The 13,784-nt window shown below is 39.8% G+C and overlaps 1 protein-coding gene across 1 annotated transcript in view; it reads right to left on the bottom strand.

The window, feature by feature from the left end:
* LOC105696024 (axin) overlaps positions 1 to 9,806 on the bottom strand; it is a 66,813-nt gene extending 57,007 nt beyond the window's left edge. The window contains exon 1 of the mRNA XM_012418159.2: positions 9,676 to 9,806. The gene's annotated coding sequence lies outside the window, so the exon portion shown is untranslated. The remainder of the gene's footprint in view (positions 1 to 9,675) is intronic.
* Positions 9,807 to 13,784: the final 3,978 nt, after the last annotated feature.

Raw genomic sequence — 13,784 nt, 5'->3', positions numbered from 1 at the left:
TTTATGATAATTAATCATTCAAACAGTCGTACAGTGTTATCATACATTCTCAATTAACTCTTCAAGCTGTGCTGTAAGACGATTTGATGTTATCCGCGTTTAATATTTACATATTTATCATAATTATTAATTATACAGTCTTACAATGTTATCATATATACTTAACCAACTCTCCAAACTCCGCTGTAAGACGATCTAATCTCATCCGTGTTTAATATTTACATATTTGTGATAATTAATCATTCAAACAGTCGTACAATGTTATCATACATTCTCAATTAACTATTGAAACTGTGCTGTAAGACGATCTGATGTTATCCGCGTTTAATATTTACATATTTATCATAATTATTAATTATACAGTCTTACAATGTTATCATGTATACTTAATCAACTCTCCAAACTCCGCTGTAAGACGATCTAATCTCATATGTGTTTAATATTTACATATTTATGATAATTAATCATTCAAACAGTCGTACAATGTTATCATACATTCTCAATTAACTCTTCAAAATGTACTGTAAGATGATCTAATCTCATCCGTGTTTAATATTTACAAATTNGCGTTTAATATTTACATATTTATGATAATTATTAATTATACAGTCGTACAATATTATCATATATACTTAATCAACTCTCCAAACTCTACTGTAAAACGATCTAATGTCATCCGTGTTTAATATTTACATATTTATCATAATTATTAATTACACAGTCATACAGTCTTATCATTCAATCTTATTACTGTGTACAATCGATCCCTCGGAATTCCGATTTGGCTGCAGTTTCACAGAAAGGTAGTTGACCCGAAAATATCTGCATTCTTTTTTGGGTCCAACATAGAAGGACGCCCCCGAACAAGAGTTATACGATCGACTTCCGGTACGCGAACATCAAAGATGCCGGCAATAAATTGACACGCTCTTCCTCTCTTTCTCCCGCGTTATCTATCTTCGTCGGCGCGAAAAAAAAAATAAAAGAAAAAGGTAAAAAGGTACATTGCGCAAATTGCTCCGTCTCACGTCACCGAGACATCCCGGCACTCTTTTTTCCCGAAAATCTACGAAACGTATATCTCACAGATTGCCGCATCTCTTGGCAATAAGTTGCAAGTACTTCGTGATTGTTAAGATGTGAAAGTGGCGTCGAAGAGGTTTTGTTTATAAAACTTTTCTCCCAACTCGATGTACCGAATAGCTTGAAGCTCTACAACGTGAATAGGGAGACTATAAGGAAGGTCCTGAAACTCATGAAATTTCAATTCTTTTCGAATTTGTTTATAGGTATTTTAAAAATAGTTTATTAAAAATGACGCGCCCGACGTTTGGTCCAATATTGCCTGCACGGTCAAACGAATGTCGCCCATATGTCGAAATGGCTCCGTGTTCAAAGGATTAAAATGAGTCAGGAGAGGGAAACATTTAGGAAGGCGACAGTTTGGGTCATTTCGAAAAACAAAAGATTCATATTAATTAATTATGAATTCGGAGGGGAATCGAAATGAACAGTTTTATAAATAATTTGTCGAATTTCTGACAAATAGTACTTTTTTCTGTTAACACTTATCACTCCAAGAATATTAGAAGTTGGCAGTATTACTGCTGGGTAGTGTGATAAGGGTTAAATATATCTTATCTATATATCTATCCCACAAAATATATCTCCCTCATCCTGACTCACCCTGTATACTTATTAAAACGGCACTCAAAAAATCCAACAATTGTTTAAAAAGTGGTATATTTGTATTATTTTGAAACTCCTTATAGCTCATGTTAATCTACACAATATATCCTTCTTATTTCAATTTTTTATTAGCTAAACTGAAGAAAATAAAGTGACATCGTTATGAAAGTTAAATTTTATAAATGTGGGAGAAAATAAATGCTAACCTCCTGTTCAAGGTCGACGGATATTAGAATAATCTTATAAAAGCCTTTTCTCGAAACAGAGATATAGTTATTATTAGTCGCTAGAACACAGATATAACCAAGCATTATCAAATCAGTGGACCTTGAAACATGCAGATTCATTTGTCAAGAAGTCTTACGAGCCTGATAGCATTCATAAAGCTGAATGGAGTGACCAACTTTTAGCTTTATAAGTGTCTTTATTTGCGGGTAGAGGGAAAAGGGGACGGACAGAGGAAGAAGAATGAGAGAAACACAGGATAAGGATAAGAACAAGAAAAGACGCCGATGAGAAATCAGGGTTAATATTATTTAATATTAATATTATTCCTTTTAGTCGACTTACGTATAGTTACGCCTTTTGATTATCGCAGTTTTCTTTTATTATCGCGTAAAATTTGTTCACTATAGTCACATGATAGTTCAGGTTAATTACCCGTCGAACACATTAACATTATCTATTATGGAATTATGTTCATGAATAACATATTATTGGTTTTTAACACTGCAAGTTGTCATGTCGGGTCTTGACCATTCATGGCCAACGCGATATTTGTTGTTTATGCATACCATATTTTGTATAACATAAATGACACTTAGATAGACTCTTGACGATGAAAATATATTGATACCGTCTCTCAAAACGTTTTTTTTATTTTTTAAACCGAGCAAAATTCCTAAACAATGATTTTTCTATTTAATTGACTATCAAACATATTAACACTCTCCATCGTGGAATTGTTTTTTTTTATTTTTTAAACCGAGCAAAATTCCTAAACAATGATTTTTCTATTTAATTGACTATCAAACATATTAACACTCTCCATTGTGAATTATGTTTTTCTTTATTTTTTAAACCGAGCAAAATTCCTAAACAATGATTTTTCTATTTAATTGACTATCAAACATATTAACACTCTCCATCGTGGAATTACGTTTACGAGTCATTTTCTAGTGATTTTTGACTCTCCACAATAAAACACATGGACATTAAAATTTATACATTTTTCTCCTTATACGACGATAATGTCGAACGATTTCCTACGAACAGACATCAAAGACGCCGACGAAGAATCACAGCTCGCCGTTTCCCTTTAGTTGATTGACACGCCTTGACGCGTCTTGTGATTGTATTTAACTTTTTACATCACCCGCGTACAATCTCCATGTAATGATAAGCGAGACTAATTGACTATGAAACGTATGAACTCCCTCCTCCATAAAATCCTGTTCGCGGATGAAACTTATATAGACTTTTCATCTCCAAGAGCTGATATGTGCCCATAATTATGAAAGTGGTCTAAGTCATATATTTTTTGTTTCGAAATTACATTGAATTAATTTCGTCTGAAATAATATGACGTGAAATAACTGATAAACTCATTTTTTTTTTAATTTTGACAGACCACTTTCATAATTATGGGCACATATATCGACCAGCACCTTGTAGCGCTTTACTATTCGCTTTGCGAGAGATCTCTATCTCAAAATAAATTTGTAATACGTTATAAATAGTCTAATGTCATTACGAGAGAATTAAAATAACGATACAACAACACATGTAACAACCTATAACCTACCTATAACAACCTATAACCTATAACAATTATTTGTTTCGGATGAGATAATCCGTCCGGCGCCTACCATGTGCCTTGGAGTTATTTTTTATGTTTCTTGTGCAATATTACTTATTTTGTTAAAAACTATATTGGAAATTTTAAGTATATATTTTGCAATAAGCGGTCTATATAAATTTATGATAAAAAGATGACTTTTCCTATGTGCAATTACGTTTTGAAACAGAGAACTAAATTTTTCTTTTTTGATTACTTGTACCTTTGTTATTTATGTAATTTTCAATGAATATAGAAAAATTAGCGTCACTGTTTTATTCTCTATTTTGTCCTTAATACCCTGCTTTTTGAATTATGTAAATATTGCTTTTCGTTTGGTTTTTATGAGCCTTTTTCCAAATCCTAATAAAATCGTAAAATTCGGCCGGTTATCTTCGCATAAGCACCTCTTTTTCGCCCGGCACTAAAAGGGTTAAGGTGAAGTGAAACGCGTCGAGGAACTTGATCGACGTCGATAAAGCAGATTTTTCTAACATATAACCTGTCTAACATCTAATCTGTCTAATCTGTCTAACGACAGAAATTGACCATGTCCGGTGAAAATCTGCACGCAGGATCGGAGTGCCAACTTCCGAAATTCCTATTTTTTAAAGGACCTGTATATCCGCGATATCAAATTGACATAAAAACTCCTGCGTACTTTTTCTTTTTCACGCCGCGATAGTTTTCAAGAACGCGAATGACACGACCTACTTTCGGCGAAAAGACATCAAAGGTACCGCCGAGTAATGACCGTGCTCCTTCTGTCTTCTATATACCTCAGCGTCGTGAGAAGCATCAATTTTCTGAAATTATTTCTGTAAAGTGCCTGAGCAAGTGTAACCGTTTGGATTAAGGTGAAGTGAAACATGTCGATGAACTTGATTGGCGTCGATAAAAAACATTTTTCTAAATACCTACGTTACTGACATTCGTTTTTATGTTTATAGCTGTGTCGAGTTACGTTGGGTATTGTACTAAATGGCGTACTCCACCTGTCGTTTTCGTACAATAATTGTAAAGAAATCGAAGTAAAACTTGAGAAATCCCCTAGATTCATGGTTTCTGAGGCCCAATTAACTGCAGAGGGACTCCCTGCGCCATCTGTGATTTCCGTATCAAGTAAATTTTCACATTACCGTCGTTTTAGCATAGAAGCGCATACAACACTTTTTTGCCATTATCCCGTTCATATGCGAGTTTATCGACTACCAGAGTATTTTAAATTGTCGTAAAATAGTCCTGACCCTTTCTATTCTCATATCAGAGCCTTCGATAATTGTATATTGATCGAAATATGAGAGCTCGACGCCATTTTGGTCCTGGTCTGGGCTGAGTTAAAAAATTTGTTAAAAAAAACCCAAATTTTGAATGTGTCAGGACAATTCTTAGATGATCATTGTAAAGAATGATTGATGATAATTGTAAAGAACGATTGATGATAATTGTAAAGAATGATTGATGATAATTGTAAAAAACGATTGATGATAATTGTAAAGAATGATTGATGATAATTGTAAAGAACGATTGATGATTATTGTAAAGAAATCGGAGTAAAACTCGACAAATCCCCCTAGATTCACGATTTCTGAGGCCCAATTGACTGCGGAGGAACTCCCTGCGCCATCTGTGACTTCCGTATCAAGTAAATTTTCTCACCGAGACCTCGCATTACCATCGTTTTGGCATAGCAGCACGTAAGACACTTTTTCTGCCTTTATCCCGTTCAAATGCGAGTTTATCAATTACCAGAGTGTTCTAAACTGTCGTAAAATTGTCCTGACCCTTTCGATTCTCATATCAGAGCCTTCGATAATTGTATATTGATCAAAATATGAGAGCTCGACGCCATTTTGGCCCTGGTCTGGGCTGAGTTAAAAAATTTAAAAGTAAAACCCAAATTTTGAATGTATCAGGACAATTCTTAAATGATCATTGTAAAGAATAATTGATGATAATTGTAAAGAAATCGGAGTAAAACTCGAGAAATTCATGGTTTCTGAGGCCCAATTGACTGCGGGGGGACTCCCTGCGCCATCTGTGATTTCCTTTTGAAAGGATATCAAGATATACTCAATTAAGATTAAATCATACCCATTCGTTTTCCATGTTACAACTTTTTTCAAACTAAAATCATGTAACCTACTACGGCAAATAGCCAAAAGTGCTTAATAGAAATGACCATTCCCATTATCTTGTCGTCCCGATATCGTCAACCTACTTTTGTCAAATGTCCAAGCAGGCGTAATGGTTCAAATTAATTAACGCCGAAATGTCGAAATTCCCTGTAGGGCACAATAGTGTTCATGAATAATATGACCGACTTTCGGGCTGCCGACATCAAAGGTGCCGACAAAGGATGGCCACGCTTTGTCTTTAGTTTTTATACCAGGACAGCGTACGGTTTATGCAATTAATGTACGTCGGCGTTTAAGTCGCGTCTGGGTTTTAAAGTGATACTTGAGACGTGTTTTCATATCTTTTTTTTTTATGCCTTGTTTTTTTAACCGCGTTACATCCTAAGCATACACGCGTACACGTATACAGGACCCAATGTGGAAAATTGTTGAATGTGCCGTCAAAGAATTTAGAAGGAGAGGATCACATAAATTGCTTTTCACTTTACGTGGCCCCTAAAGTGCCCTTTTATGGCTAATTTTATATTCATGTGTTTGTTATTTACAGTATGGCGGCGCGAAATCTGCGCTCACGACTAGTAAACTAATTACAGTAATAATGAAGAAAACACCTTGTGAAGTTTTTCCTCATCAAGTTTGTTCTAGAGAACAATTTATGGGGTATTTCATTGAAATTTTTCGAAATAACTTCTTCACTTCCTTTTACGCTTTTTGCAAATTCGGTAAAATATTCCCATAAGAGAACGAAATGAAAACTTCGAATCAAGGTTCTCCATTATTTATTTCTCTATTATAAAGAGATTATAATTATACAGGGTGTTCCAGGACTCGCGAATACGAAATATATGACAATTTCAATTAAGGTGATGTAAAAGTGGCGTCGAAGAGATTTTGTTTAAAAAACTTTTCTCCCAACTCGGTTTACCGAATAGTTTGAAACTTTACACCGTGAATAGGAAGACTATAAGGAAGGTCCTGACACTCATGAAATTTCAATTCCTTTCAAATTTCTTTATAGGTATTTTAAAAATAATTTATAAAATATGAATTTTTGCGAGTTTCACTTAAAGCCATTCTGCTAACTGAAAATCTAGGAGTTCCAACGCAAGATCAACATATATACATACGTTCTAACCCGTGAATTCCCGCGTCAAGGTCGGTAACTCCGCCATTACGTGCCCTACCATATCGACGGGGATCGCCGGGGACAGTCAAAGGTGAGGAGTGTCGCTCTCCGTTATCGCGATGACTTACGTAGCGGTGAACTAGCTGAATACATATTATGTCTGTGGGGAAAGGATGGGGGCCAGAGCGCTGGAGGGGAAGGGAGGGGTAGGGAGGGGTAGGGAGGGGTAGGGAGGGGAGGACCGAGCGCCGCGAATCTTTCAAAGAAACTTCTAAAAGACCGCTCGGCTCGCCGCCCCCCCTCCACCACCCCTCGCGGCGGGAAGGGCAAGGGAGGGGAGGGCGGAAGGGTGCACGGAGGGAGGTGGGGGGGGGGGCAGTTCAGGGACGCGAGGTGCTCGATCGGGGCCCCGAGCGACATCCTTTGACACTTTCGAGCCTTTCCGATGGATCTTGGCCCGAGATTAAAAGACAAGGCTCCGCGGCCGGATGAAAGGGAAACTATAATCGAAGGTCGCACCGGGTAGGCGTAAATGGAGCACTTTCGAGGGCACTTTCGGAGGTGGCTGGCGAGGGTGGATTGTTATTGGCGTCGTTTTGGGGATGGGAGGGAGGGAAGGGGTGGAAGGGGGAGGGTGGGATGACGATTTTCGGTGCCTCTTTGTGGGGGCTGCGAGCGGTTGTTGGGTGGATGCGACGTTTTGGAGCGATGTTTCCCTTCCGATGGTGAATCCATGACCGATGGTGGGGTTATTGTTAGCATGGGGGTGTTGGGGGGAATTGTCGGAGGGAAGATTAATTAAGATATAAATGGCGGTGAGAAATTCAATCGGCGTTAATATAATGAAATTCAGGTACTCCGTTTTTGGTGGTAACGCCATTTTGGATACTGATGTGGGAATATAAGCTGGCGAGACTTGTTACCCATACCTAGGCTACCCATGAAGTGGAATATACGTAAATTAATCATTTAAATTAAGTATATAGGTATAGCAAATATATATATCATCTATCATCCACCTAAAAAAATATCTTAAGGATAGGTATAAATATCTATGTCTATTGTAGATGAAAACCCACTATTGATCTACGAATATCTACTTATCTCTTGTCGCATAGAAAATATATAATAGCTCTAGTAGACATCTACCAAAGGTTATTCAATATCGTTGAAAATACGTTTAGAAATATAAAAAGACATCTCATGTAACCTAACATTTGTCATACACATGTCTGCGTAGCTGTACTGAACAAGTTCTTAAACAAACTCTACTCAAAAAGTGTTATGAAATTCATTCATTTTACAAATACATATGAATATCTATAGACCATCTATTGTAGATATATACATATATACATACATACATATATATATATAAGACTTTTCTATTATGTATATAATAGAAAATATATATATACCTATGTTAAACTGTCCCGAGGACAATAGATAAACGAAGAATCTTCCGTCTCGGTACTTTACCGGAAGTTCGCTACGCAGATTTCACAAGACTTTTGACACAACAAATTCAAGCGACAATCAAAATAGTTAAAGACATACAAAAAATATGTTTCTTTTTTTTCAATAGAAAATTGACCTTTTTTGAGGTATCTGTCTTAACAGAGGAATAAGAATTCCCTTTCTTCCTAACAATAGTGCGAGTGGTGAAGGACGTGCAGAAATTTCTTTTTTTTCTTTTTTTTCAGTGGAAGTTCATTCATCTTGAGGTATACCTTTTTCACAAGAAAAAGATAAAATATGTTGTACCCTTGGCAAGTGAGAATTTACGGAAAATCTTGGAGACGAAGACATCTAACCTGACCTAACCTCCTCCTTTACGCATCCCCACGAATCTTTTCACCCGCAAAATTTATACGATAAGTATGATGCGAAAAAAGGTAAAGAAATTTGTTTTTCTTTTTCTTTTATTATTTTTTTTTTTTCAAATGGAGTTGATTAATTTTGTAGTATTTGTCGTTTACAATAAAATACTACGATATATTCTGCACTTGCCTAGTAATTGGATACTATCGGCACCATTAATCTCCCCGTAAATAATACAAAACCATCAACAATCCTGTACACGTTATTGAGGATCAGTCATGAGTAATACATCCTTAGGATTCCTCTAATCATACACTTAAAATAATAATGAGTAACTTCTTCGTTCTCGTTTCTCTATAAATCAATCAAGAACCTCGGTAGAGTGTCACGCCAAATAGCATGTGCGAACGGTATAAATAATCGCTCGTTACACGCCTTCCTGAAGCGTGTAAACAAAATACTCGTACAATTGTTAACGATGATTAAACACGTAAATATAAAATATAAAACACTAGCAACGACGCGACTTCGCTCGCAATATGTGCAAATTAATAAAAACACATTTTATCCCTTTTCACCCCCTGAAGGGTTGGTTGGGTTCAAAATCCTGAAATTGTTTTTTAGGCATTTGTACGTGTACTCTTTTTTAAAAGTAATCACCAAATCGATATCTGAACGTGCTTGAGATATAAAAAAAATTTTTTAAATCACATTTTACTGCGTTTGAATTTCGAAAAATCCCTTTTTACTACGCATCTACCTTGCAAAATGAACATAACCCCAACATTTCACGTTTGTGACAAAATTGTGCGTATACTTTTTTTAAAAATAATCACCAAATTAATATCTGAACGAGCTTGATATATAAAAAAAAAATATGTAAAAACACATTTTACAGCGTTTGAATTCCAAAAAATCCCTTCTTACTGCGCATCAACGTTACGAAGGAAGCTAACCCCAAAATTTCACGTTTCTATCCCCAGTGGTTCAGCTTGAACAATGAGTGAGTCAGTCAGTGATCGATATCCAGCATTTATTCGCATAATAGACAGATTTGACAATACCTTTCGTGAAGACTCCATGACGCTGATCTTCGACCGGGCACTTTTCCTCGTCTCACAGTCGGCGACAAGTTTTCCGCGCGCACCTAACCTCACTTTCCGTGGGGCGACCACGGCGCCGCCACCGGCGCGCACCCGCCAACTTTAAAGGTCGAATCGTTGCGACACCGCCATTACACTATCGTTTACACTGCAATTTGTTCCACCTCGTAATTCATGATCGCGGCTGGCCGGTTTATTTTCTCGCCTTCGCCGCGCTTCGCCCGATCGCCGCCAGGAGCGCTTCGTTCGCCCTGGATCCAAGATGGCGGCTCGGCTCGATCATTACCGCGCTTCCGCGTTTTATCCCACTCCTCGTCCGAGTTTATCGATGTTTTATCGCGTCGTTAAACCGCTCAACAGCCTTCCGAGCTCTACCTGGATCTCAATTCTACTAGTTTCGTCGAATCGGAAAATCGCACCCCAATCCAAGATGGCGGCTCGACTTCCGTGTCTCACTTCAGCGTTCACCGAACTCGTTTATGTACCACTATAGGACGTTGATCCCCGTGCCGATCCTCGATTCCACTATAAAATTGACTCCACAACAATCCTCGATGCAAGGAAAACTGGCGATGAAAACTATAACTGGTATATCTCGATGTTAATCCATCATTAGCACTGTTAACAACAACGGCGTCGCTTTAAGGACACCAATGGCGTCCGATTTTCCCCTATGATCGCCTTCTAGGTTCCCTCAACTCAACGGTGGAGGAGAAGGATGAGTTTTCTCGGAAGGCCTCTACCTCCTCGACGCTTCGGAAACTCTTTCAAAGGCCCCCCACTGTATTATTTATATCCCCATAAATAATCCCTAGGCGATCCCTAGGTGAATTTTCTCGATCTCCAAAACTCCGGCTCCGTGGGGTTAAAAATACTCCCCGAATATTAAAAGAAAACACTGGGGTCAGGGGTTAGGGAGAATTCCCCTAGGATTTTCGAGACGCCGGAGGACGTCACTTGGAGAAGACCCTCGATGTGGGCAATTTTTGGCTATTCCCTCCCGTTTGCCCGGCGAGGAACTATTTAAGGACGACTGTTCTTCCCGGGATATTCCCCTAGGACTTCTACCGAGGGGATGGACAATGTCCCTATTGTCTGGTGCCACGTAAATTCGGGTTCTGGCCCCCTTTGGAAGCGGCAGACTTCACGGCATTCCGGGCATCGAAGTCACCGAGCCGAGTGCACTTGCAGCTGCAGTCAGGCGTCGGTTCTCCGGATTAGAGTAAACGGAAACATTTGTAGACGTTTCCTGTATGTCCTGATGTCGAGCTTCTTCAGACTTACTGATAAGAATCCTTTCAAAGCTCTCTTCGAAGCGTCTTACAGCCATCCGCAAATTGGGGAGCACATAAAATCCCTAGATTTGTAAAAGCTAGATCCTTTCTACTTCGTCCAAGCTCCTTCGTGGTATTCGTAAAAACTGAATATTCCCTAGTTTAGAATACCACTCCTAGGATAATTTTTCCTGTTTTTCTTCAAACAGTTTCGACGGTAAGTCGTGCAATCTTCTTGATCTCGTTTTCACGATAAACCTAGATTAAGCTAAATCCAAATCTGGAGATATCCTGCATTTATTTCCTTTAATGGAGTCGAAATCTTTCTAAACACTGACGCACTGGAACTGAGACGGAAGCACTAATATAATTCCCTAGATAGGAAGTATCAAAATATATCCTTCGGGGTCTTGGATTCGGACGGAGTTTCTTCATGCACTGAAAAATCTTCGACAGGAAATCCGTGGCTCAAAATGGAGTAGATTCACTGCACCTTTTCTGGTTCCAACACTGCGCTTCACTGTATTCCTAATTTTCTCCCTAGACCACGCCCATCGATTTCAGTATCCACGTGGTCCTTAAAAAATTCCCTCTTTTTCTCGTGGCAAAATATCTTCCTAGAACGACGCCCTTAAAATCCAAATAAATTGACTTTTATTCCACTTCTCTGGATCAAATCCTACTTGGCTGGTGATTCCCTGATCCTGGTTTCGCACGATAATAAAATATCTCCCTAAAACGATACACCACGACTTGAAGCAGCTTGGTTCTCGTTTCCCAGTTCCACCAGGTTCAATTGTGCCTCGCAGATGATCCTCGTTTAGGGCGTTGATAAAATATCTTCCGAAAGCGACACACAACGTAGAGGAAGCAGTTCGATTCTTGTTTCGCAATCCCACCAGGTTGAATTGTGCCTTGCAGATGATCCCCTGATGCTCGTTTAACGTGTTGATAAAATATCTTTCAAAAGCGACACACAACGCAGAAGCAGTTCGATTCTTGTTTCGTAATCCCACCAGGTTCAATTGTGCCTCGTAGATCCCAATTCCCGTTTTGCACGTTGATAAAATATCTCCCTAAAACGATACACAACTTGAAGCAACTCGGTTCTCGTTTCCCAGTTTCACCAGGTTCAATTGTGCCTTGCAGATGATCCCCCGATCCTCGTTTAGCGTGTTGATAAAATACCTTTCGAAAGCGACACACAACGACGAGGAAGCAGCTCGGTTCACGACTCTCTAACCCGAGTCCAGTCGAGCCGAGCTCGCGATCCTATCCGGCCCAGTTTCCCTCACCCTAACCGATCAACAACATCGCCGACTTCCCGAAGTCGTCCTGCCTCTCGCCAAGTAGGGACCAGCACCGGGGGTTCGTGCCCTGGGAGGCCGCGGGGCCTCGAGGTCGATAAACGAGGGAGCGTATTTATCCGCGGCGATCGGAATCGCGGCGTCGACTTTCCCCTGTAGCCGCGGCGCGATAGGCCCTGGCGCGGCTCCAGCGGACAAAGACACAAAGCGTGTGTCTTTGGGAAAGCGCGCGATGGGACTGAATCGGTGGGCACGGTCACCATAAAGCCGAGGCTGGGCGAGCCAGCTGTCGGCTTCTCTTCTCTTCCCTGCCCCTCCCCCGGCCGCGGCCGGCACTTTGAACGAACGCACCGCCCCCCTCTCTCTCGCGCGGCCGACCGACCGCCGCGCGCCCTCTCGCTCCCTCCTTCTCTCGTCCCTTCCGACAGACCCAAGGCATGCCGACCGAGCCGGGACAAAAAATGGCGGAGGGTCCCGGGAGGGGGCAGACAGAGATGGAGGGATACCCGACCGCCGCCGAGCAGGTATAAGGGCGAATTCTCGGGAGGACCTTTAAACGATCGTCTAAACCGGCCTAACCTAGAAGTAGGGTTTCGGTCGGCGAGGCTCCGCGACCACGTGACGCGGACCCCTGAACTCCCGGCTCTTCCGGCTAGCCGACCCTCCGATGGAACCGACACTGTGCTGCGCCAGCGCCACGCTTTGGCGGCGGATACGACGCGAGTTAAGGTGATGCGAATGTGGCATCGAAGAGGTTTCGTTTATAAAACTTTTCTCCCACCTCGATTTACCGAATAGTTTGAAACCTTGCAACGTTAATAGGGAGCCTATAAGGAAGGTCCTGAAACTCATGAAATTTCAATTCCTTTCAAATTTGATTAGAGGTATTTTAAAAATAGTTTATAAACAATGAAATTTCCCGAGTTTCAGGACCTACTTTAGGGTCTCCAGATTCACATTTTAAAATATGAAGCGATTTGAGACCACCAGCTCGTAGAAAAGTTTTATGAACGATTGAGCTTTCGGATGCCTCTTTCACATCCCCTTAACCGGCCTGTAGGCGCGAGTTGCTCGGCTTGACGCACGATTTCGTATAGTTTTTGAGGTGAAGCGAAACCCCCTTCAAATCAGTCGATTCGAATACTACACTTTTTTTTCAGGGTATTGGACCAAACTGTCCGAAACTTTGACATATCACTCCTGATCATCTAAGAATTGTCCTGACACATTCAAAATTTGGATTTTAAAAGAATTAGAGAAAAAATTTTAATCGTTAAGGTGAAGTGAAAGCCCCCTCGAATCAGTCGGTTCGAATAAAACACTTTTTTTTTAAGGGTATTGGACCAAATTATCCGAAACTTTGACACGTGACTCGTGATCATCTAAGAATTGTCCTGACACATTCAAAATTTGGATTTTGAAAAAAAATATTTTAACTCAACCCAGACCAGAACCAAAATGGTGTTGAGCTCTCTCATACTAAATAATA

This window comes from Orussus abietinus, unplaced genomic scaffold (genome assembly GCF_000612105.2).
Source record: "Orussus abietinus isolate OABI.00-Male unplaced genomic scaffold, Oabi_2.0 scaffold402, whole genome shotgun sequence".
Taxonomy (NCBI): domain Eukaryota; kingdom Metazoa; phylum Arthropoda; class Insecta; order Hymenoptera; family Orussidae; genus Orussus; species Orussus abietinus.
The sequence above is the reverse complement of the archived record's forward strand: the minus strand, read 5'-3'. Positions and strand labels throughout refer to the sequence as shown.